Source organism: Lissotriton vulgaris, chromosome 1_1 (assembly GCF_964263255.1).
Source record: "Lissotriton vulgaris chromosome 1_1, aLisVul1.2, whole genome shotgun sequence".
NCBI lineage: Eukaryota > Metazoa > Chordata > Amphibia > Caudata > Salamandridae > Lissotriton > Lissotriton vulgaris.
In genome coordinates this window covers 116811720-116838824 of record NC_141685.1, presented here as the reverse complement: position 1 = coordinate 116838824, position 27105 = coordinate 116811720, and the positions used below count along the sequence as shown (strand labels likewise).

General features: G+C 43.5%; 1 long non-coding RNA gene across 1 annotated transcript in view; it reads right to left on the bottom strand.

The window, feature by feature from the left end:
• Positions 1-21582, bottom strand: part of LOC147737684 (uncharacterized) — a 43910-nt gene extending 22328 nt beyond the window's left edge. Inside the window, exons 1-2 of the long non-coding RNA XR_015300734.1 lie at positions 21476-21582; positions 1408-1479 (exon numbers count right to left, since the gene is read on the bottom strand). This is a non-coding gene — a long non-coding RNA (uncharacterized LOC147737684). The remainder of the gene's footprint in view (positions 1-1407; positions 1480-21475) is intronic.
• Positions 21583-27105: the final 5523 nt, after the last annotated feature.

Here is a 27105-nt window from a genome sequence, read left to right as displayed (position 1 = left end):
TGCACCACCGGTCACTCGTTTGGATATTGTCTCCGCACTTCGCGCCAGACTGCAGCTCCACGGACCCAGCAAAGGTAGTCAGGACCTCCGACACTCGACAGCGACGTCCCAGGGCACCAGCACTAACGTTTCATCTCCCGGTAAGTTTACAAAACCGGTATACTTATTGAGAGTGCCAGGTGCTGCTTAGTTTTTCCTGCCGATGGTTCAGCCTCGTGTTTTACTTCTTTGCGTGTTGGGGTCGCGCCTTTCTTTCCATTTTCGCCCGTATCCCGTCATCGTCGCCAGTGTAGTGGGCTGAATAATCTGAAGGACACCGGTCACAGTTGAAATAAAATAGGCGTTTATTGTCACAAGCAGTGTAGAAAAGACAATGACCCCAGCCACATCTGACTGCACGCTCTTCAAACTCGTCTTCTCGCCTCGGTGCTCACCCTGGAACCTTCACAGCTGTGACATTCTAAATGACATCACTAGCGGTGCGTTCCAAGGTGATTGCAGGGGCGAAGGTGCAATGGTGTGGCAAGACTTCCCCCCAGGGAGGAAGATACCACAGATGGCTTCCGCCAGGTCAGGACCTGAACACTCTCTGGCACAGGTTTCAGTAATAAATACCCAATCAGACCTTCAGAAGGAGACACAATCATTAAATTTTGCCGTAAATTTAATCTTAGATCTGGCGTTCAGTCACTTTCTAAACGCAGTAGCAGCGCAACAGCATGGCACCTCTAATCAGGGTGAACCACTATCCGCTGCATGTCCTGCCCGGCATGCAGATTAAATAGCTGGACCGGTCAGGAACAACTAGAGCGCTGCACATCGATCTGGGACAGGAAGAGGAGTAGAGCAGCAAGAGTGAAACACTCACTTCCCTCCGCACAATTGGCGAGCCGTGGTGGACCGGGAAAGGAGCACCACAGGACCCCCTTCTCCCCCGAAATGAAGAAAAAAAGCAGAAGAGGGCCTGGACAGAATGCAGTAATCCCACAAAAGTAAGCAATTAAAATAGTTTTCAAAGATATTCCCCCATTAGAACGCACACAATGATTCAATACAATTTTAAAATCACAGTCACTTTCTAAACTCAGTAGCAGTGCAACAGCGTGGCACCTCTAATCAGGGTGAACCATTATCACGTGGTGTAGAGGAGGAGACAAATGTTATAATAGTTAAGGAACTGCTGGGTAAAACTGACCTACAAAGGAACCAGACCTGCACTACACCCCCCAACATGTACCAGGAAGAATGTGGCTCCATCAGGTGATTATTAGAAGTTTGAAAACAACAAGAATAGTGCACAGAGGGAGCCAAATGTTGAAGTGAAGAGACAAAAAACAGAGATCAAGAAAGGGCATAGAGAAAGAAGAAACAGGGGAAAAGGAAACGTAGAGTTATAGGAATCCCTACCTGAAAATTCTTTTATTTTTTGTTCCCCCAAGGTTAGCAGACACGCTGCACTGCCTGGTCATCCCAGAAAACCTTGAAAGGAAGTAAAGAAATAATTTAGCATCAGACGACAATCACACTTCATCACATTTTACAAATAACCGTCCTGAACTTCCAAAACAAAAGAATCTCTTGTTCTCTGGAGGCCATTGTGAAGCAACTATGGTTAATGAATAAATAGTTTTTTGGTTCAGCAAGAACCATGATCCCTTAATGGAAAAGGTCTCTGTGAATATGGAGTGCACCCACAGTCTCAGAGAACAGACCCTAACAACCCAGTCCATGTCTTCATAACCCCCATCTTTCCATTTACAGCTCATGAAACTTGCAAATCAAAACAATCTTATTTGCAAAGGTATGTTAAAGTCCTTGTACATAATTCTGCCCACTCTTCATAAATCAGTCAACCACACTCTTAGATTCATTGAAAAAATGCTCTCGGAGAAACTGCAATTCAAGTTCAAGCTGATGCAGAGTTTGAATGCTGAGCAATGGAAGCAGCAAGGCATCAATGTGTTGGCGCTTTTTATCAATAAATAATCTAAAGGGATGATGTGGAGGGTCAGTGTCTTATGAGCCATATAGGATGGTGACCCAAGGACTAGGAGTTGGAATAAATCCTTTACGAGACAAAGCTTAGAACATCGGAATGTTGAGATCCACTGAAGACAACGGAGCAGCAGCAGCCTATACAACCTGATATAGGCCCGCTGCTCTCAACATTACAATGTCCTTATACACTGCCTCTTCCTTGCTATTTCCTCAGCCTCTCCTAAATATATGGATTGGGCAGGAGAAGGTAGAAGATAGAGCCTGCAGCAGGGCACACAGGAGCCTCCACCCTTCCTCCTCCCGAAGCTCGCAGTGTCACTGTCGTCCCAGAGGGAAGAGGGAGGGTTCTGCTCATCTCCGGCATCTCTCGACTCACCTGAATGATGAAAAGCAGTTTAGCCGAGCCCAGGGAGAACAAGCGGCCGACTTCAGCCTCCTTTCACAGCTATTGTTGTGAATGTTCAACAATTAACCACTGTGGTCCTGCTTGCGGCTGTTAACTGCACTTCCAATCAATCCAGATTCTTTCCTGCAAAATCCCAAGCCTCTTGATTTGTCGTGCAATGTAAATCTGGAGTTAAATACTCTTATGTAAAGCCTGGAAACAAATTAACTCTCGAGCCGCCGAATGTAATATAGAGTCTACTCATTGTGTTTGAATACCAACACCATCCGGTGTATAGTAAACTACACAAGTCATTTTACAAGGTAATTCCCTAGCATAATAACTGGCTCTTAATCACAGTTTAAGTTTGTGGCCATTCATCATTGACCCAATTTGTACGGGAAAATTTGCTGGCAGCTTATTAGTTGTTCATTAGAAATGCCTACAACTTGGACTCCTTTCATAAGAGGGGTGGGTTGGGAGCTCCCGTCAGTCTGACTGTGGAACGGGTAGCACATTTATTGATTAAAAGAGATGCTGGATTCCCATTTAGTTCTTCTACAAAAGGGCCGTTCTGGGTGACCTCTAGGACTGCACCAAGCATGCAATCCTTCTCCCGTCTCAAGCACCGTCATTGTGTCTGATTCAGTCCAGTAGAAACTCCAAGTGTAGATGCAAGTTGTGGAAAATCCTTATTAATCACTAAAGGATTTTGTTGAAATCCTAAATTTGGTAAGAATTTGACATTCTATTCTGCACTGGGCTGTGGGACTATCGGGACTGAAGGCATGCTCCAATATATCTGCCTTTGATTCTGCATGCTCGGCACAGAGACCAGTTGGGCTGGGACCATTTACTGTGACATCCCATTCTGTGCCATCTGAATCATATTCCTGTTTCCCAGTTTGCTGCAAGCATGGCAAGGGGCGTGTCTTATTCTGCACATTATTACTATTTTAGGTATTTATATTGTCATGGTTAGTAATACCAATAACTTGAGAAAAAACATTTCTGGATACAACGCTAAAAGGAAGGCAGACACTAAACCACTTTCGTCCGGTCTTCGACTTTACTATATTGTGTAAATCTGCACTAACTTGTGCCGCTCTCATTATTTTTGATCAATAGACTTGCTTAAACCTTTGTCTTTAAATTAAATGATTAACTCTTTATACTTTTGCAAAGAATCTAGGTTTATTTTGGGGCGCTTCACTCTGTGGCTCTTCAACTGGCCAGTTTCCAACCAAATTCAACTCATTACAGAAATCTCTTCGGACAATAGTTTTAAAGACCAGATTCAAACCCATCCACAGCACCTTCAAACCAGTTCCAATCTTCTTCACCTCCCAGCACCACTCTTCTGGTTCATTCTAAGCTTGTGGAAATTTGTGGTGAATGTAAAAAGATCAGCTCTCGACCACGGCACATACACATACGCTCCTCCACGCACTTCTAAAAGGAAATTGTTTTTCAAACAACTGTTTCCATCTCTGAACCACATTCGTCAGCAACCCCTATTTCTATATTTTTCCTTTTTGATTTTCTCCCCTTCGTTGTCCATTTCTTTTTTATTTCTTCACATCATCCCAATCTCTTATTGTATTTATTAGTTCTCTCAGATGTGTTCTTAATGGTATAATTGTCACACTTCATATTGCTGAATTCACATTATGCTCTTTTGATAAATCCTCAAGTTTCTCATAAGCGTCACATGCACATTTTGATGTTTCCAAATTCAAATATTTCAATTCTTATCATACCACATTGTCATCTCTGAGACAATCGTAACATTTATAATATCTTCTAATTAAATTTTTAATCTTAAAATATCAATCTCTTTAGTTTGCTGAACTGGGGTAACTGAGCTAAGTCCTGCTTCAACTATCCTTATGTTTCTCTCTCCTGCACCTTTCTCCACCGTTTGCATTTCCATACGAGCCTCATTATGTAGTGGCGGTCTCTCTCAACCAACAAATCATTTAGAAGGTTTTCTTCTTCATAACCCCGCTCCTTCTCTCCCATCTCTTTTTTTTTGTCATCCTTGTTGTTGTACATTTCTTATCAGCATTTATTTTCCTTTTGTCTAAGTCATCAGTAATCAAAGTAAAATCACCCGCTGCTTCTGTAACCTCCCCCCTCCATGTTTTTTCTCGTAAACTCAACCTTGTATCCAGCCAATGGTTAATGGTCTTTTTAACCTGACCTTTCAACATTTTGTTATGTTGCTTCTCATTCGCTACATAATCCCACTGTTAGAATTTGAGGTTTTGGTTGACTGTGGTGTGAGCCCTGTTCAAGCAGCAACCGCAATCCTAGTCAGAGTGAGGGGCGCTTTCCCTTGCCAGTTATGTTGCAAGTGGATTCACTTTGTAGAGATTTGGAGAATGTAATGTCCTCCCCTTGTTGTCACCCTTATGTGCATCAATACAGCGTAGTGAACCCGATTACAAAACCTCACATTGAGTAAAGTCTAGGAAGGATACATCACCGTTTGTATCTATAAGGCACAGTGCACAGTAAGGACTCGAGGGAACTGCTTGGGTGACTCCTGCAGGTCTGTAGTACGGGGTACGGAATCACTCATAATACTGGTTCTTACATGCGTTGTGCCCAGGATCAATGAGCCTTGAGCTTTAGAAGCACGCGGTCCCTTTTGTGAGTAATTGTAGGTGGCGGTACTCGTTAGTGGCCGTTATCTGGATCTACCTTGTATCTGGGCCAGGAAGCCGCATGGGGTCTGTGGAAGAAGGCGGTCTGTTGCTACATGTGCTATGCCACTGGTATCAGACATGTTTAAAATTTGACTTAACATTTCTACGAAATGCACGGGGCAATTTGTTGATAAAAGGGTATGTATCTCTGCTGATGTCCTTGCAACTTGCAGATCATATGTTTCTTTGGACGAGGTCAAAGGCACAGTAGTCTGTAAAAGAATAGACTTCATTCTGCTTAAAGTATCAATTCGAATAGAAGAGATATTCACATAAGGCCATATTGCCGCCTCCATGTCTGGATTGCTGTTTGGATACAATACTTGCATACAGCAAATGACCCTGGAAGTAACAGTTACGAGATAGGATTCTCCTTGAACCATTCCACAACAGCTGTGGTCATTTATTAGAATGTAGCTGCCGTTGGATAGCTGTCTGAAAAATGGCTCTATCTGTGTTGCAGGAATGCCTTGTAGGTGACATGAAAGGTTATTTTAAGACCCTTCGCAGGCTCATGCAAGTTAATACCTTGACACAGAAGTGTACCGCTTAGTGATTTTTTACAATTATTACCACTAAGGAATACCTCCTTTTTCCCTTCACTATAACATTTGTGTGTGTAAGGTAAATCCCAGGTTGATTTGATGTATCCTTTACCCAACCTTTTATACTGGCCTGCTGGTATATATTCTTGGCAATATTTAAACTGTAAAGTTGTTATCGGAATTGTAATTGTTCCGTGTATAATCCATTCAATGACAGGTCTCTCTGACATTGTCAATGGTAATCTCTCAAGTTTTTCAGTGCTCAGAATCGAACAGTCTGCTCCTTTTTGTGCCAAACTGATTTGTTTATCAGTAAGGTTAAAGATAGAAAATAATGACGTTATGTTGATTAGACGCCATGGCACGTGGCCTGAACGTAGGTTTTGCAACGTCCAGCCTAGCTGTACAATAGAACGCAATTAGGACTGACCATGTTGTAACATTAGCAAGTCTTGCTCTATTATATCAAAGGCAGATGATACAATGCTGTCCAGTGAATATATTCTGGAGGACAGAGTCGTTAACCCATAGTCCACTACAGAAAGTGATTTTTCCAAATGTATACGATCAATTTCTCGTATTTTTTCTGCTGTTTCAATTTGCATTACTTTCCAAGCTTCGTTGTATGCAGCGTATATACCGGCCGCTATGAAACGTTTTTGACGCTGTTTGCGAGGTCCCATTATGAAATCTCGCAAGTCAGCACCTTCTTTAAGTAACGTCAAGTGTTGCTTAATTTCAGCCAGTGTGGATTTCTGTAGCCAATCAAGTCATAATTTCCCTACACTGTATGTTGTAACTATCCCTGGATGTTGTCTCAGGGAATATCTTGGGACTGGCCTAGTCAGTTTGAACCCCTGTCTTTTGTTCAGGAATCTATCTTGACAGTTATTTATGTCTGTGGGCCAGATCAACCATTTTTTCCAATCAGGATTTGTTCTGTTTTGGTGAAAAATATGGGATACGTCTATTTCCACATCCATAGTACTATTGCTATCAGGTATGGGCTTCGGAATAGACGGTTTATTTAAGTCTTTTATCTTAGCTAAACCAAGACAAGTAGTTTGTTGAATGGTATCATTCAGGAATATTATTTGTTCTGGGATCATACAGGCTCTAAATTATGATTCTAGACCTTGTACCTGCCAGTCTTTTGTTCCCCAGATGGTTTTTGTCTCAATGTTGTTTTTCCAAAATTCAAAACCAAATGTTGACATTTTGTCATAACATTTTTCAGAATAAATCAATTTAGTATTTGTCAACATTGTTTTCATTGCTGTCTTATTTAACATTTTAAAATAAAACGTTTCTAGATCACTGTTGTTAAACCCTGAGAAGTATGGAAATTTTCCATTAAATGTCTTCGAACTTCCTTTTGGTGGAGTTGGACAATGTTCCCATTGATTATAAGTAAAAACATTTCTAGGTTTAGCAGATTTATGCAAATAGTGATGACCATAGTGATTGTAACAGTATAATTCTTCATAATTTGATGAACCCTGCAAATAATCATGTTCTGTGAATTTAGCTGACATTACTAAATCTGACATCATATTATTAATATTTTCAAAATCCCAATCATCAGAGAAAGAACTTAGTATCACAAAGTCACTTAAGGAAACCTTAAACTGGTGTGGATACTTCAAGAGCTCAATCGGGCCATAGATTTTATAGTCCGTTCTGTCCATGCTTTACCACCAGGTATATGATTGGCTGTGATGTTCACTGATGATAGTTCTCTTTTCTCGATGTGAGAGGATCTGTGAGACTTTAGGACCAAGTTGATGATCTCTCTTGCTGTGTCCATTGTACTATATTTTACATCAATGAATTTAACCAAGCATAAAACCATGATGAGCCAAAGCAGGAGGAAAAGTACACCTACCATAGTCCAAAATTCAATCCATGGTGAAATCAGATATGTTTCCTTTAGTTGGTGAAAAAGCTCGGTTATTTTTTCTTTGAAAGTTTTTGTTGCTGGCCTGTCTCCATGTTCACTTGGATCATCGGAAAAGTCATCAAAGTTGATAAAGTAGCCAGATGCAGTTCTGTCAATTGGTGGGATTGCTTCCGGATTTCCATTGATCTTTGCATTTTCTTTTGTTACATTTGTATAGTCTGAGGCTACATCGTTGTAGATTGGTGTATCATCATGAATTGTAGCAATTTGGGTTTCAAGAGGCACAAGTTCCATGGCTTTCTTGCATAGTCCTTTTTTATTTACTGCGGGTTTTTCAAATGTGATTAGTCTCTCAGTTTGAACCTATTGGATTGTAGCAAAGTTTGGTCTTCTGCTATTTCTTGGGAGTCCACTGGGCCTGCTATTTATTATCGGGCACATGTTTGTGGTTTCACCAGGTCGATGGAAACAATTCTGTTTTCCTTTTTACCAGCAAGTGGCGGTAGTACTACTGATCTTGTTCTGCTGACAGCTAAGACAGGTACTGCTTTTCTGTATGAAGGTCAAAATTCCTTCTTCACCGCGATTTTTTCTCTGACAAGATCCCCAATCTTTGGAATCCAGACAGGTCTTGCTGGGACAGGTGGTTCTTCAGTGGTTGTTGGCTTAACTTTATGTTACTTAGACTCTTTCTTGTTTCATTCAAGTCCTGTAAAACAGCCAAACGATCTTTGATATCAAAGGTTTTTTCTTCTACCACTGAAGTGTGACGATCCAAATCCTGTATAATCATTCTAGCACCAAACAAAAGTTCATACGGACTGATACCTCCTAGAGAATTTCTTGGCATGTTATTAAGACTACGTTGGACACTTATTAGATGTTTGACCCACCCATCACCCGAACCTAATACCCTCGCCGTTATAGATTGCTTTATGTCACGGTTTTTTCTTTCCACAACCGCATTTCCCTCAGGATGGAAGGGAGAAGAGTACCGCAATGCAATGCCCATGCTGTTCACGGCCTCTTTGTAAGCTCGAGAGCTAAACGCAGGACCCTGATCTGAATGTAGCATGCCATTTGCGTATGTGCCGATAAAGACTCGCAAATCTTTTATAACAGTTCTGAGTCAGCCGAGTGCTGGGGCCACATTTTTAAGTGAATCTAGTCTTAATAATTATGGGGACGCATTTCTCCGGCTGGATTTCTGCGTATAGATCGCCTGATGCTTTCTAATAAAAGGTGTCCTGGCAATAGTCTGGTCCAGTTCACAACTGCGATCTCTGTTGCAGTCTGGACAATCCATTGCAAATTTGTAAATTTGCAAGCTCATCCCCGGCCACCAGTATTCTGATTGTAATTCTATTAGAGATTTCAAGATCTCTTGGTGCCTTAGACCCAAACCCATGTGCGCGTCTTCAATCAAGAAAACTCTCCGGTTCGTGTTTGGAATCACTCTATCCCCCACTCCAGGGATTTGAGCAAAAGGAACGGAGTTTGCATCAATTATGTATGTATTACTGAGTGGATAGTTGAGAGATAATGCTGCATAATCGCCTTTTAATGACACTTTTACCGCCAGCATGGTTTCTCCATCTATGTGTTTTTTAGAGCGCTTTTTTGTGGCTATGGAAGCCGGTTGAACCGCTGCCGCTGAGGCTCTGTTAGCCAATGAATTCCCTACAACGTGAACGCCATCACGTTGAAGACTCAGTGTATGTATCACGTGAGTCTTTTGTAGTTCTTTCTGCAAAAGAACTACTTGTTCCCAAAGCGTTTCATGCTTTATTGTGGCACCTGTGTCATCTTTGTAACAGTTTTTGCTCCATGTCTGCATATCACTATTGTATGACTTGGCGCAGTAATTCGAATCGCACACTATCAGTGTGGGGAATTCGCGATCAGCATTTTCAAGTGCCATCTTTAAAGATCTTATTTCATCTCGCTGAGCTGAACAGTTTCTGAGTGATTCAGTTTTGGTAATCATCGGTCTGAATTTACCAGAGCGCCAGCGACCTTTAACAATCACGCACGCTGCATTGTAGGATTTTTTCTCTACACCGTGATGGTGTGCAAATCTGTCCATATAGATTACACAGGTATATTGTTCGAGAGGCAGAATTTTGATTGGCAGAGGATATTCTTGATATTCTAGATCGTTTTGTTTTTTCATTTTCGGGTCAAAATAGTATTTCACATCTTCTGCAGCAAGAGAATTTTCCCATTGTATCCATTTTGGATCTAATGCCACTGTATTCAGATTGTGTGGACTTGTTAATGCCTCAAGGGCTGATTCTACTGTAAAAACAGATATTCTTTTGCCTTGGGCTAGGGCTCTTTCTTTTGCTACAGCAGTTTGAACCGCTATTAGAATTTTTTCAGTTGAACTGAATTTCATTTCAGCTTGTGTGTACAAGTGTGATTTGTAAGCTATTGGCACCGTTTCCCCCTCATTAGAGGTCAGGTATGTGAATCCGCATCTTCCTGGGATGAATCGGATTACAAGTTTGCGTACGTTTTCGCGAGTTTGCAATTTTGTTTTAGCTAACATGTCTGTTTGTAATGATTTTAAAATTTCTGTGTGTTTCTGAGTCCAATTTATTGGTTTGAAATCAGGTTTTATTAATTCACAGAGAGGTTTAACCCTCTCTGCATAATTCAGAATGTATGTTCTACCGAAATTCAGGAAACCTAGTATTGATTGTAAATTTTTCAGCGTTTTTGGTGCTTGGAGTACTGCACACTTCTCTAGGAAGTTGTCTGCCAGACTTTTGCCTTCACTTGATAATTCATATCCTAAAAATAGGACTGTTAGATGGGCAATTCTTGACTTTTTAAAGTTGAATTTGTAACCCTCTAATGCGAACCCAAGTATTATGGTGTTCACTCTTTTTTAAGTGAGTCTCCAGGTCATCGTCTGTAAGATAGATGTCATCGACATAGGATAATGCCTCATCATCATATATTTGTAGTAACTCTGTTACTCCTGCTGAGAATAATCCTGGGCTATTCTTGAATCCCTGTGGGAGTCGCCAACATTGTTTTTGCGACCCCAATATTGAGAAAGCAGTCAAATACCTGCTTTCAGGTGCAATGTTTTGACAGAAGAATCCATTAGAGATATCTAATGTCGTTTTATATTTTTTGCGCACGATGTTGTTCATTAGTACTGCACTATGTGAGTTTTGTACTGCAAAAGTTTTGCAGCAGGAGTTTAAATGTCTGTAGTCCAAAACTAGACGATATGAATCGTCTGGCTTCGAGAAAGGAAACAAAGGATTGTTCATTTGTGCGGTGCATGTTTCAATCACCCCTTGATATTCAAGTTGATCTAAGATCTCCCTGACTTGCTTTTCAGCTTCTTGTTTAACTGGGTACTGCCTTTGTGCAGTGGGTTGATTTTTTAACTGCATTTTTGTGGGGAGGAGAGTCCTCATCCCATCCTACATGATTTTTGTATAAAGCAGTGGGAATGTGTATTTTTTATGAATTGGAATGTGATTCGAGAAGGCAGGCATAATCATTTCTTCGCCATGAGGGCACTCCCTGACAAACTCTGGTGGCCAGTCTTTTTCAGCTAACAGGATGTCATAGCCTTTAGATAGATTCTCCCAAAAGAGACCTTTTATTTTCCTAGTTTTATCTCCCTCTATACGTAAAGTTATTTCATATAGTTTATGTGGCACGCTAACTCGCGTGTCTGCAGTTTCCACCTGAATGTATTCATTCGTGTCCACTGTCTCCAGAAGATTCATCAGGATCTTGGAAGCTATGGTCACTTCTGCTGCGCTGTCTGGCATTGTCTGGGCCCACTCTCCGTTTTCAGTTGTGTCCTCAGAATCCTCGGCATGTTTAATTTTAATACTGGCTACCTTCTTCTTTGGATGATGTAATTTTTTACTTTGATGAGAAGTTTCCTGGTCTTTGGACTTCTTTGTGTTCTGACCGTCCTCTTCTTTCCGATTTCTGTGAGGAAGTCTGAAAAGATCGAGAGAGACGTGTATCAATATCTTGATATCTATCAGGTTTTCTCAATTTATCCCTATCTCCAAGGTTGTATCTTTTCTCAGAGGGTTCCCTTTGGGGAGACTTGCCTTCTCGGCCAGGAGATCTTTCTCTCCGTTGAGGAGACCTTCCTCTGGACTGGAATCGTTTTTCCTTGGGAGTGGATTGTTTATTACCATCCCAACTCTTTTTTGGAGTGTTTAGATTATTTTTAATAAATGTTTTTTCAGGATTTTCAGTTTGTTGGGGTTTTATTGGATTCCCACCCAAACTATCTCTTCCTAGTTCTTCATAGGATTTTTCTATGATTCTGGCAAGTACAAATGGTTGGTCTGTTATATCTGTCTCCTTCAATTTCTGCAGGTACGTTATATCGTCCCTTGCCAATTGAACTAATTCTCTATATGCCTTTGTTAATTCTTTTAGTTTAACTAGGAGTTCTTCGCTTGACATTGTTTCAATGTCGGGATGTGGTGTGTAGCTGGCTAGAACCGGACACGTGGCTCCTGGTCTACCTAGTGGACCGTGCCTGGTGATGTGATTTTGATGTTTTAGGGCGCCATTAAACCAGAGCAGTTGCTCTTTGTAAGTTAGTGGGATTTCAACGTCCTCGAAAGGAGTGAATATATCCGGAGGTTCCTCTATTTTGTAATAGTGGAAATCTTTTGTCACAGCGTGTGCTGCTGGAAAATGTATCCATGAATAGAATACCTCTGTCTGCCGATACTCATGTGCCTCTATCACGAATATGACCGTACCACCTCTTGGTGATAGTCCATTTTCTATAAGTTTAAGAGTTATAGTTTTTCTTATATTGACCGGAATGATTATAGCATTCGGGTCTTCTTGTCGGAGACTTGTGTCTTCCGCTATGAGTTGAGTTGCTAAAGCTTCTCTATCTCTTTCTTCTTCACTTTCCGTCATTTTATTGACCAAAAATGTTTATGTTGCAGAGCAAGTTTCAAGGAAACAAAGATTAGGTGCACAATATTTTGGAACACTCTATCCTTCAACGTTGACTATACCAAAAACGAATACATAGGATTCTCGTCCTACTAAGTTCAGGCGGATATTAACCTTTTTACCAACTCCAGACGTCTTTTGGAGTTTTTACGGAAAAAGGGGTCTGTGTGAAAAGCACGACTGAGTTACTCTAGTGTCTTGCGTTACATTATCGCCTTTACCAAACGTTGGGCGCCATGTAGAGAAGTTCCTATATTCCCAATAGGCTCTGCGCATTGGAATAACATAAACAGCAGTGTAGACGTAGGACTGAGGTCATCTAGGTCTCTACTGACTATGTTAGACTTAATTAGTTTTGCCAGTTAGCTCAGAGGTCACTAAAAACGTTCTTGAATGTTCAGGAAAGGGTTAACCGTCCTGATTTAGACAAGAAGGGATTCGTTTCTGACAACCGCATAAACATGACAACTTTGCTCCCTCAGAATAAAGAGTATATCTCTAGAGTCGTGTGAAAACAATAGACAACTATTTCACTCAGTCAATCGTGCATGCTTAATTTCACAGAGTGCAGAGAAATAGAGAGACGGGCGTTTTCAATAAAAGGGGTTATTTTATTGAGCAGTCTTCTTTCTCATGCAAGAGAAATGAATTGCCACAATTGCAATACTTATTATAAAGTAAAGTGCGTACAGTAAAAGTAGTATTATGAAATAACACTGTAAAAGCATTGATATGGTTTCTTAGCCATATGATACTTTAAAATGGATAAAATATATACATACATAAAAACATTGACTAAGGAACTCAACTGGTGCTTCTAAGATACGCCTACCCCAGTGTACCTGACCTAAGCCTAATACGTGGGAAGGAGTAAGTAAGTTGCAGTTTTAAGTTAAGTTAGGTTTTTGCCAAGAATCGGAATCAAGAATTCTCTCTAAGGTTTTAATCAGCTCTGTACCTTGGTTATAGAATGAAGGAGGTCTTCTATCTCGCTTCTCAGGACTCGATCTCCCAGCAACCCGCAAGGGTGACTTAGGAACACCGGAGCTGGATTTTCTCGGCTGGAGAAAAAGACAGCGTCTCTCTCAGTGCGTCGAAGGGAGGGGCGGTTTCCTTTGGCTCTAGCAACAGCTGGGCTCCAGGGCAAGTAAAACGTCGCTCTGTTCCCAACCACCGTGTGTTTGCTTAAGGCAACGTTGGTATATTTATACCTGAAAGGTGCCGGGTTTGACGTAAGGTTGGACATAAGACGTCACTAACAACTAACAGTTCTTTCTGGACTCCAGGAGTTCTTGTGCAAATCAAAAGCAGGGGGAATTCCCGGGCTGCTGGAGGTTGTGGTTTGTTTAAAGAACGCGTTGTGCTTTCTAGGAGTCTATGGGAGTAGCCTTGCTGTGTTTGGACTGCATGGGCTATTACTAAATATGGATATGATTCCTATGCCTTTATAAAGATATTATTTGTTATAACCATATAAGGGCATGAATCGGGAATATGGAATTAGGGTCCTAGATAGAAATACAACAACATACTCACATTTTTTGCAAATGCCCAAAAGAACCTGAATGGCTAACATAGTTGGAATCAAATCAGGATGACATAAACCATTTCAAGTTTCTGACACATGTCCAAAAGAACCAAAATTGAAATCTTTTTAACAAATGTCCAGAAGCACAAAAATGGCTAATATAATTAGAATCGGTTAAGTCAATGACATCTAGTTGATGGATGATGAATTATTACCGCATCTTGTGCACGTAGATCGTATCATACTGAGTATTTCCAACTTGGGTAACAAATTCAACTTTGCAAAATTCCATATCGCCTGCTTGTCGGTGCTTTTCCTGGGATACCAACTGAATAATGAAGGTAGGGGGTTGGCCCTCCACTTTCTGGAGAACTATGCACAATTGCAACCTCCATCTACTTTGAAAAAACTGCAATCCTTGCTGGGATTTTTAAACTTTGGGAGGACATACAGTCCTGATTATGCCCAGCATATAAAACTGCTTTACACATTGATACAACCCACTTTCTCGTCTTCCAGCTGGCATCCGAAACACACTGAAATACTTTGGTCTTTGCAGTCTGATCTGCTTGCGACTAACTTCTTGTTAACATGTGAAATTCTACAAACTTGGTCATAAGAATTGTGCCATGGACTGTAGGTTTTACTTATTGGTACTGTGTCACACTCACGTTCAGTGAGTGTGACACAGTACCAATAGTTTGCAAATCTACACATCAGCAGAAATGCGCTTTTCCAGGGTTAAAAAATCTTTGACGGCTGTGCAGATGGCGATTCTGAAAGAACGTTCTCTGGCGTAGGGAAAACACATTCTTATGGTCTCGCCAGTACCTGCTTTGGAAGCAGTGACAAAGGCGAGTGTTCCAAATTCTAAAGCTTTACATCCCCTATTGTATACAATGGGCAAGTTCCTTGACATCGGCTGATGTCACGTTTATCTTTGATCCCTCTTTGCAGACACAGGAGTTTTTACAATATGAACATGCTCATCCTCCTCCATTGTCTTTGCTTCCTCTTGATCAGTACATATGTATCATCCATACTGACGGTTCTGCTCAGCCAGCCATTTGGTCTGAGCATGCTTATTCAGCCGCCTGCGCTATAGTGGCAGGCTCAATTGTTGATGGTGAGTTTAAATCTTCCATTGTGAACACACAGTCACTACCTCTAGAATTCACTGATCCTGATGTACCCACTCTTGTTGTGTGCGATTCCTTCTACTGTATGCAGGCTTCCAATGAAAATGTATTCTTTTGGTCTCAGAATGAGTATTGACACTCTAAAGGTAGCGCAATAAAGCATTTAACGCTTTGGGTTTGAGTGGCCAAACTTAAGGAACGTTTGTCACTTACACTTGGCCATCAGCGTGTGGGAGCACATGCTGTTGGTAATTCTTTGGCTGATGAGGCAACCAAATCGGCAGTTAGCACATGTTCAGTAGCAGCAGTTACGAGGTCCATGTCTATAATGGATAGTGATATTCTTGCGGCTATTGCTGCGACGAAGAACGGAACGGAGTTCCCACAAGGTTTTCCTTCACAATATTCATATCACTTATCTCCTGATCAAGTTCCATTTGCAACTATTCCATACGTTTGGGATGGTACTATTAACTCCTCAGACAGTAATCAATTTGGCTAGTGGATGTGGCCAATAAGTACCAATGCGTGTCAGTTACGCTTTTCTAATGCTTCCACCGGGTTTACGCTCAGTATACCTGACCCTCGAGAAATTGTGGGAATGCGCGTACACAGAGGCGGCATGTGGGCAGCAGCTAAAGAGGTGCACTGGTCATGGAGAGCCGTGCCGTCATGGAGAGCCGCTGCCAAGATCGCTTACAGGGGGCTCACAAGCGGCTGGGAAAATTACATTTTGTTTTATATGAAGGCCTTCACCCACCAACCTAGTTGGTGGCATGCTTCATCATTGGGCCACACCAAGGGCACCGAATGTGCCTTGGGTGTGCTGGGATGTGTCTACAGCGGAGCGGACTGTGGTAGGTGAGTGTGCAGTGATGGTGTTGGGAGTGTGGAATAAAAAACTGTCCAAATGGTCCCACGGTCCACAGGGTTTTTTTATTTGTGGGCTCTTCGCAGTATTTAAAAGATATGCTATGGATGTGATTTGGAGGTAATCATGGGCTCTCACATGCAGTGTGGTCAACTACTTTCAGACAGGCCTTGTGGTAAAACTGGCTTTCATCAGGACCATTATTTGAGTTTGTGAATTAAAACAGGAGTCTACAGAGTGTGTACAGGCTGCTATGTGACGCACATGCTAAGGTGCGAGAAGTGTAAGAGGATGGTTTCCTCTAGAGTTTTACCTGCAAAGGTACAAAATGGACAAACATAGAAAGACACACATACATCAAGAGTAAGAAATACGATAAGGCACTGTAAATTTCAACGTGACTTAGTATCGTCGTGCCTTTAGTCGGAATAATGCGGTACGTCTCGGCATGTGATACTTAGTTGCCGTTTTGGAATTATGGGGTACCGTGCTATCACTTTGAAAATGTCAATGCGGTCAATTGGTGACTTTAGTGCTCATGAAACATGGAAAACAAAAAGGCCTTCTCTTATGTTCAAATAGTCTGACTCCATGAGCCCCTGGGGTGGGTCCGGCTTACAGTCTCACTCTAGTTATGATTAAAAGGTAATGATTAAAGGGGGGGTGGAGAGAGGGATGTGACCGTGTGGTAGTCACCAGTGCAAGTCCCGCAGGTTTGGGATTGGCAGCGGTGTCCCCCGTTTCCCTACTTACTTTGTCACAGCTCAGGACCTGCAGCTCCACCAACTTGGCCACTACAGGAACTATATAGGTGTTTGTAATGGTTTTGTCCAGGTTTAAATGTCTTCGTGGCGCCGCAGCTGAAGTCGATTTCCGGGATTAATGCGGTTTATGTTGTGCTATCATTTGGCTGATGGTGGTTTTAAGTGGCATGCAGTGGCAAGGTTCCAAGCAGGCGGATTTGCTGCATGGAAAACAACTTTTCAAAATAGAACAAAAAGGATGGCCTCTTGCGCTGCCGCCTTTTAAGCCACTGTGTTTGGGCTAATGCCTCCTGAGAAGAAAAAGTGAAAGCGTGCCGAGCCCGCAAAGCAAACATGAGACAAAGAGGAGTCCAGGCGCGTGCACATGCCCTGTCCGGGCGCTTGCAGGCACGGCAAAGAGGAGACGGCAAAGAGGAGTCCAGGCGCATGCACATGCCCTGTCCAGTCACGTGCAGGCAGGGCAAAGAAGAGACAGCAAAGAGGAGTCCAGGCGCGTGCACATGCCATGTCTGGGCAGGCATGCCGAAAAAGACGCGTCGGAAGCGCTGCTCCAGGGCTTCGGCAGCAGACCTGTTGCACTGCCGGAGGACTTGGCTGCACATGTGGGACACAGCGGTGAACGTGGAGAAGTGTGGCTCACTGGTTAGAGCAGGCAGACCCTGAAGCAGAGGTCAGACCCGGGACCAGGGTTCAAGTCCCGACGCAGCAGGGTCTTGAGCTCAAATGTCCACGGACTCGATAATTCTCGCTTCGGTGCCTGACCTAATCATGGGTTCACACTCTGCAACTCTGGGCATTAAGCTTGCTTAATCTCCACAACGGCCCCCTGTGGCGGGATGCCTGGCTTTCACCTTGGGGATGCCTGTTAGGGGCTATCTCACAGGGAAAAGCCAGGATGGGTTCCCAAGGCAAGCGCCGAGATGCCTCCGGGTGATTCGAGCGCTATATAAGAACATACAAAAAAAAAAAAAAAAAATGGGTAGGCTGCGGGCGTGAGGGCGGACTGTGTTAGGAGACTGCCTGAAGGTCCTGTGTTGCATTGATGCCGTGCGTGAGCAGAATCTCCAGTCAGGGTGGGCAGGGCCTAAAGGAGACAGGGTGGACACAAACCCAGCTTCCAAAGAACACAGACAGAAAAACAACAACTATAGCTCTCGCCAAGGCGAGCAGCGCATGCACGACCTAAAGAGTAAGGTCATGCATCGAGGATTGACTTTTTCCTAATAGATAAAATCTTAAATAATAATGTTAAAAAGGTTGAACATATACCCTTACATTTATCTGACCACTCCCTAGTCTACATGGCAATAAAAACAGGGAAATCCCAGGTAACATCCAGATGGACCGTAGATGCACCGTTTTTCTAGATCAGCAGATCATAGGCAAGCTGAAATCAATAACCGAAGAATACTTTAAAATCAATATTAACAGCCAAACCCCTAAACAAAAGTCTGGGATGCCTATAAAGCAGTGATTAGGGAGGCTTTAATTGGTTTGGCTGCTTTAAGGAATAAGATGGCTAGACACAAAATTTGCCAACTAAAAGCCAGAATTCTAGACCAACAAAGAAAACTTGAGGTAGCGCTGTCTATACAAGATCAGGAAAAAATAGAAGATTTACATGAGAAAAAAAAAATGATTTGACTAATATACTAGATGAAACAATCAGCAAACAATGGTAAGCTATTGACCTACGAATATGCGGAAGGCAGTGGGAAACTCCTAGCATGTAAAATACAAAGAGATAATCTGGGTAAACAGGAAGTAGATGACTCAGGGATCGAGAAGGTGTGCACTGATTTTTTTCTATCTCTATATAATGAGGTTCTGGAGGAGTCTAACAAACAAGTTGACTCCTACCTGAGCAAGTCAGGTGTCCCTACTTTAGAAGCAGAAGATAGGGAAACACTCAACTCAAAAATAACCACAGAAGAAGTGATTGAGGTGTTGAAAAAACTAAAAAGAGGGAATGCAGCGGGCCCAGATCCACTACCAAACGAGTTACATATGGTCTAAACCCCTTCCCTGCTTATGATGGAACCACACCATCATGAGCCACGGGCGGCGTGTGCTCATGACGGCGTGGTTCTTCCATGCTGCGGCCGCTTCGCCCATATGTCACTGAATCCCCACCTGTACGGGTGAATTAGTAAGTGGGCGGAGTCGTGATGGAACCACGCCGTCATGAGCATAGCTCGCCCGTGACTCATGCCGGCCTGGTTCCGTCACGAGCATGGCATCGTGCTCTCACCCTCCAACCCTCCAGCACCGCCGTGGAATTAGCGCTGCGCGCCAAGGGGTTAAAAGAAATACTGGGCCCCATATTGGTTATTCTGATAAACAAGATCTTTCTCAAAGGGTTTACTCTTTCAAATTCCTTGAATGATGCCACTATTACTCTAATCCCAAAGCCAGGAAAAGACCCTTTGAAGACCCTTTGAAGTGTGAATCAAACAGACCTATATCCCTCATAAACAAGGATTATAAAATTTGCACGCAGATCTTGGCAACAATATTAGGTCTTACTACAAGCAATTTGAGCCATGGAGACCAGAAAGGATTCATTAAGGGGAGACAGCTGCATGGCAATACACAAAAATTGATTGACACTATTGACATTGCCACTCAAGAGAACATTCCTCTCACAATTCTTACTTTTGACGCCGCGAAGGCCTTTGCCCGAGTAAACTGGATGTTTCTTCGCAAAGTAATAACACAATTTGGCTTAGGAGAGAATTTTTTTAAAGCAGTAATAAACATATACACATCCCCAGTGGCAAAAATTCTGATAAATGGCAGCCTTACTAAAGAAATAAAAATCAGACGAGGCACTAATCAAAGTTGTCCACTTTCGCCTTTTTTAATCAACCTATATAAGATCTTCACAAGGAATAACCCTGTTTAACTTTCAAGGATGGGAAAAGAAAGTGGCATTATATGAAGATGACTTAATGGTGTTTACTTGTAACCTGAAGGTATCCTTACCTAATATTACAAAACTGCAAAATGAATTTGGAGAGGTTTCGGGGTACCAAGTCAACCACCAAAAAACGGAAATCATGGACTGGAATAACCCAATACCATCTCCCTTAGTAAAGAATAGAATTAAGTATCTGGGAATAGAGATACTAAAAAACATTGACAAAATTGCGCAAGTAAACTTCGAGATTAAAGTGAAAGAGACAAGTAAGCTGCTAAGAACCTGGAGTGGTTTACCATTGTCTTTCATGGGGAGATCCAACACAATTAAGATGGCTATCCTACCCAAATTCTCTTTTATTTTTAATACTATTCCTCTAGAATTTAAACTGCAGTGGATCAAAAAGATACAAGGTGAACTAAACGTTTCATATGAACCTAGAAAAGAGTAAGAATCGCCTGAAAAAACTACGTAGGAGAGAAGATCAAGGAGGTATCGCTAGCCTGACCTTCTATATTACTACAGGGTTTTCCAGTTCAAGAATATCAGGGTACTACTCAAGGAACAATCTCTCTATGCCCCGTATTACAAAGTGATAGTGGAAGGGGACTTCTGTCTATACAAATTTGGCCACCCAAAGTACTTAAAAAATAATCAAGCTGGAAGTTTTAGGTGCAGCCTTTAACTCTGGTACCAGGTTAAGCAAGTACTAGAAATTCCATACTATAGTACCTTTGCACCTATCTGGGAATCCCCAGGTAGCCCAGAATGTCTGAAAGACGTTCTGGCAGTCCCCATAAAGAACGCAGGTATAGCAAAGTGGGGACAGCTGATACAAGCAGGAGCTTTGACAAGCTGGGACTCTCTACTAGCGAGTACGGGTGGGAACTTCAAAGATTCAAGTATTACCAACTGACAAGCTGGGCAAAAGGCATGGAGAAATATCAGGATGAGAATATGGAGCTAGAGGAAGAACTACAAAGTGATCCAGTGCGAAAGGAAGTATCAAAATGGTATCGACTTATGATCCAAGCAGGAGATCTTACTCTACCACTAGAGTTATGGAAGAAAGACCTGCCATCACAGGACTTACAACATCTATGCAAGTATCCTTTCCTACATTATGGCGTGAAATAAAATCTGCACCTCTTAGGAAAAAACATATTTTTACACTATAGAGGGCATACTGGTCACCAGAAAGGCTGACAAAGATGAACAAGTAAGTGGTGAAAAGATGTCCAAAGTGTGGAGAAATAAATGCAAACGACATCCATATGTTTCGGCAGTGCCCTCCACTCCATCTATTCTGGTCCAACGTGGGTAATGTTATAAGTGAAGTCTTGGGACAAGACATTGAGGTAAGCACAGATATAACTATTTTTGGAACTATGAGTGAAAGCGGGCTGTACCTTGTTTAAACGAAAAGCAAAATAAACTATTGTTTGTACTAATTCTTCTCGCCAGACGGGAGATATGTATAAAGTAGATACTTGCAACCACCCCCCCCCCCTCGACATTACAGGACTGGCTGACCTCAGTGTGTAAGATTAAGAAATAGTACTTTAGCAGAGAAGGAAGTAACCGAACGAAATTCTGGGAGATATGGGAACAAACTCCAAGACGGAGAGTAGAGGTAGGGTAGGAAGGGATGTCCAAGGATTACACATAATGCAATAAACAAATTTTGGGATTGATACCATGGTGGACTTTACCGGTAAATTTGTAGATCGTAAGACACAAACTTACCTCAAGATGAGAAGCTCTTCCATCTACCAGATGTGGCGAGAAAATTCCCTAGCTGGTAAAGTTCCGAAAAGAGGGATAGCTGTCTTCCTCCATCTCACCTTTTGCACCGAGGACAAAAAAAAAAAGAAAAAAATGTGATCAGGATAATTTAAGCAAATTTCTTGATGTGTTTGATTATAGCATTAACACTTTGTCTTCTTGGATTTATACACTGGATAAAATTGTTTCATCTGTGATTGACATCGTTCAAAATGATGTATCTGTGCTCTACCATGGTCAAAATCAATTACAGTCTGTAATGCAGTTTGGTTGGACATTGCAAATGTTGAAGAATGGAAAAGTTCCATGGGAATATTTGAATGATTCTGCCTTATTTTTTACCATTTAATCTGACAGATAAACAGAAACTTGTGTCTATGACAAACGCAACATACACTATGCTACACATTGAAAAGTTGGATCAGTTACCTTTCACTATAGCTGAGACCGAATCTTCGGTCTGGTTAATACAAGGGGTTATATCATTACCTTACAGTGGAGGACTGTGATTCTACCGTAGGAAATTCCTAAGTATGTAAACAAGTTAAATTGCATTGCGCTTGCAACGTGTCAGCTCCTAATTTGGCATGTTTTTTAGAAGGGACTCCAGTCTCTACGATAATTCCCACGCTGACTTTACTTTCTAATGGTAGTTATCTTATCCTGAATAACCATAATTGTTGCGGCTTACGGGCAGCCATCCTATATATAGTAACCATTTCCCAATGTGTTACATGTTGCAGCAATGTTCTCTTTCCACCTACACAGGGAAGTTTTGATACCTCGCTGTGGCCCTCAATTCCAACTTTGAAGACAGACTTCAACAAGTTAAGCAGACTCAAAGCACTATTGTTTCAACAAGAAGTCGCTAGAGACCTTCAAATTGCAGGTGGCTAGAAACTAGAACTTCAAGTAAGATTAAGTCACTGCTGAATACAAATCTCCTGCTCCATTTTGGGGAGTTAATACACCAAATATTTAATGCGTCTGACACCGAAGGACTGGCTCATTTTTTCAAACTTGTGGGAACCGGCCTGGTGTCATCATTTAAGACTACATTTGGTGTTATACCTGCTTTTATTCATTCTATTTTTTCCAGTGACTTTGGTGGGTTTTCCCATGTGCTCTTGCTCGTTGGTGGTACATTGCTTCTTTTCTGCCTGCTACTTAACCCCTTGGATGCTCATGACGGAATGGTTCCGTCATGAGCATCGGTGTCCCTGTGCTCATGACGGAACCATTTCGTCATGAGGCTAGGGGCACAAAATCCCTCTGCTGCAGACAGCAGAGGGATTTCTATTATTCCCCTGTGAGCTTGGGAGCTGGGGTAGAGCTTCCCCAGCTCCTGAGGCCCCCTCCCTGGTTTCTGTGCTATGACGATCAGCATGCATGTTGTGCTGTCGTTATTGCACAGAAACTGAAACTGAAATGTGCCTTTAGGCTCATTTCAGTTTCACTTTCTATTGGCTCAGGGGGCTATCTCAGCCCCCTGGGCACGTAGAAAGACGGGAAATGTATCATTGGAAAGGGATCCACCCACTAGACACCAGGGAGGGGCCCCTTGGGCAAGGGCTTTTGCTCCCCCCAAATTTTTCGGGTGTCATTTAGTCTTTTTACCCCCCCTGGGGGGGCAAAAAGCCCACAAGACGCCAGGGATTTTTTTAGGGCAAATTTGAATTAGGGTGAGGGCTTCCAAAACGGGCATGCCCATGCCCCCACTCCCTCCCCCGCAAAAAATACAGTCTTCCTGACCCCCCAGGGGGGGCAGATGGTGCAGTAGCCCCCAATCTGCCCCCCTGGGGGGCAAAAAGCCCAGTAGACGCCAGGGATTTTTTGGGCAAATTTTAATTAGGGTGGGGGCATTGGCAAACCCAGTAGGAAGGCTCTGAAGCGCATGGGTGCGACCAGCAGACGGGCTGACCCAGGCTCAGCAACCTTAGGCTCACTATACAGGAAACCTTTCTCCCAGTAGATCCAATGTGATCCAGACTGATAACCTGCTGCCTGGTATGCAGCCTGTTGCCGCAAACCCGCAAGAGAAGGGCACTTTTTCTGCTCCTCACAGAACTCTTCCCTGGAGGATCCCCCTTCCTGCTGCCAATGGGTCAGCTCAAGCAGGTCCCCTGACACCAGCCGACAACTGACAGCTGTCACACTGGCTCCGGTGTCTCTAAGAGCCTCCACTCTATGGCCATTGATGGTCACTCACTGCCTGAACTGGGCAACTGAGTCTTGGGGACCACCTCTAAGTCTCCTAAAGAGACTGGGGACATCTCTGCGGCACCCCACCCACCTTGGGCTCCCATCTCCTCACCCAGGGCTACACTAGCCATCTGCAGGGGCGGTGCACCAGTGGGCGCTGTCTTACATCTCTGTGGGCACTGGGGATCATAGAAACGGTGGCCCTCTTCAACACACAAAAAACATTTCAGGGGTCCCCTATGAACATGTTTACCTGTCATGGCCCCTGACTTCTTCTCAGGGGAGGCTGAGCACCCATCCCTTGGTTCTCTTGGGTATTACTTTGGGGCCCTTTCTGGAACTTCCTCTGTTTACCCTTGTCCCCCACACTCTTCTGACACCATCTGCCACTGCACACTACACGAACGCCTCCACGCCGCAGGGATCCGAGACAAGGCTCTGGATTGGACCACCTCCTTCCTCTCCGGCAGAACCCAGAGCGTCCGCCTCACCCCATTCTGTTCCAAAGCCTCCGAGATCATCTGCGGTGTACCCCTGGGATCCTCCCTCAGCCCGACGCTGTTCAACGTTTACATAGCCTGACCACAACATAATCTCCTACACCGATGACACTCAGCTGATCCTCTCCCTCACCAAGGACCCCGCTACCGCCAAAGACAACCTCCAAGAAGGAATGATGGCCATCGCCGAGTGGACAAGACGGAGGTCCTCTTCCTCGTCTCCAACCCTTCAGCGCGGGACGACTCCTGGTGGCCGACGGCACTGGGGGCTGCCCTGACACCCACCGACCACGCACGCAACCTGGGGATCACCCTCGACTCAAGCTCTCAATGACTAAGCAAGTCAACGCCATCTCCTCCTCCTGCTTCAACACCCTCAGCATGCTCCGCAAGATCAATTGACGGATCCCGACGGATGCAACAAAGACACCCAGGCCCTCGTCAGCAGCAGACTCGACTACAGAAACGTCCTCTACGTGGGAGCTCAGACCAAGCTCATCAAACGACTACAACGCATCCAAAATGCCTCGGCAGGACTGATCCTCGACGTACCATGCCACGGCCACATCACCCCCCCACCTGAGAAACCTGCACTGACTCCCTGTCAACAAGAGGATATCCTTCAAGCTCCTTACCCACGCACATAAGGCACTCCACAAGACCGGCCCAGCCTACCTCAACAGACGGCTCTCCTTCTACATCCCCAACCGCCAGCTACGCTCCGCCGACCTCTCACTCGCCAATGTCCCGCGCATCCGAATAACAACCACCGGTGGGAGATCCTTCTCCTACCTCGCTGCCAAGACATGGAACACCCTCCCTCTGAGCCTACGACAGACCCAAGACCTGCTGACCTTCAGCAGGATACTCAAGACCTGGCTGTTCGATCAGTAGCAGCCCCCCCAGCGCCTTGAGACGCGGGTATGTTGTGCGCTTTACAAATGATTGATTGATTTATTAGTTGATTCTGCTGGGGACCCTGCCCACCTTTGGCGAAGTCTCCCACATGACCCGGGTACTCAACCAGCAGCCCGCTTCATTAGCAAGCTTCCGAGGGTTAGTCAGCTTGCTATCAATAAGGTGCTGGCGTAGCTCTGGAAAACAATTATTGGACACGTGCTCCCATGCAATCAAATTATAGAGTGCTTCAAAATCATTCACTTTGCTACCCTTCACCAAACAATCCAATGCTCTGCCAAAGAAAGAAACATATTCTACCCAAGTGCTATACTCCAGTTTCTTACAATTCCTAAACCTTTGTCTATGAAGCTCTGGGGTCAAACCATACCTGGATATTAAGGCTTCTTTTATGTTCACATAGGAAGTCTGATCTTCAGAAGGCAAATCCAATAAGGTATCCCGCCCATCACTGAGAAACCGCACCCACAATCCTCCCCAATCCTTCTCAGGATGTCATAGCTACCTCATAGGCCTTAAACCATTGCCCAATATATTCATTCTTATGAAACTCCTTAATGACGTCCTTAGGAATAAACACTCAATTCTACAGGCATGGACGGTGCGCTGCCACCAAAGGGAGAAATTTCTAAAGTCTTAGCTTTCAATTCCAATTCCCACAACATTCTCGCATGCTCCAAATGAATTCTTTGTTCCTCCGCCAAGGCCAATTTCTTATTCTCCAACTCCATCTGCCCGTCTATTTTGAGCTTGGCCACCTCCATCTTATGCACTCTATCTCTCTCCTTGTCCTCCAACTCTCTTGGGGACAGGTCCTTTGAAGAAACACTGCTGCCTGCTCTGGAAGGCACTTTCCTCCCATCCAGGCCCACTGGGCCCTCTAGCTGCCCATCTAAATTCTCTACCTCCTCCCTAGGCTCTTCAGGACGCTCAATGGCATTCCTACATTTTACCCAGGCCTTCAGCACCTTCTGGTATACCTCTTTCTTGGTGAGGCTTTCATAGAGACTTTAAATTTCCAGCAAGCAGCTTTGAGGTAAGACACGTCTTCAAAATCAATGTCAACAGATGCAATGGATGCTGCTTTGATCATGGTGAAAAACAGTTGGTAGTTCTCAAAAAGAAGTTCCAAGGAAAATTCTACCAAAAAGTATGGGGTTGTGTTATGGTCTGCACTCACTAGTAGAGTACATCAATCACTGTGTATGAGTCACAAATGCAAGTCCAAATCCTCAGCGCTGACCACCAATGTTAGAAATGGGGATCTCTAGTTGGAAGAGGTAGGTACCTTTGACCAAATAGGGACCCTTGTTTCTAGTCAGGGTAAGGGGCTACACTTCTAAGATTACCCCTGCTCACCCCCTTGGTAGCTTGGCACGAGCAGACAGGTTTATCTCAGAGGCAGTGTGTAAAGCATGTGTAAACACATACAGGATATTCAGTGAAAACACAACAAATGGACACCACACCAGTAAGGAAAAATAAGTAACCTTTAATAGACTTAATAGATTTAAAGACCAAACAACAAAAATCCACAATACTGTAATCAAAAATAGACTTTAAAATGGTAGAAATAGCTTAATTCAATGTAGATGGTAACTGCGACACTTTGCTCTCAAAGTACCTTAGATGCGTCACGCAAAACAAGCAAAAGGATCGCAGGGAAGATGATGCACCATTCCTTACACTCAGGAGGTTCCTTACTACTGAGCAGGGGAGTTCGCTTCCTTACTATGTGGGGAGTTGATGCGTCGTTTCTTACTGCAGCCCGGTGACGACGCGACGCGACAATCCGGTGCAATAAAATTGCGTCCTTCATGTGATGCGACAACGTTGGATGCGATGCGTGCACGCCCGACGGCGAACTCAGTAACTTCTGACCAGCGACAGGCCCTGCAACACGCTTCTCCGGTGATTTGACGGTCACAAAACGCTTCTCCGGTGATGCGACAACCTTCGTCTGTGATGTGA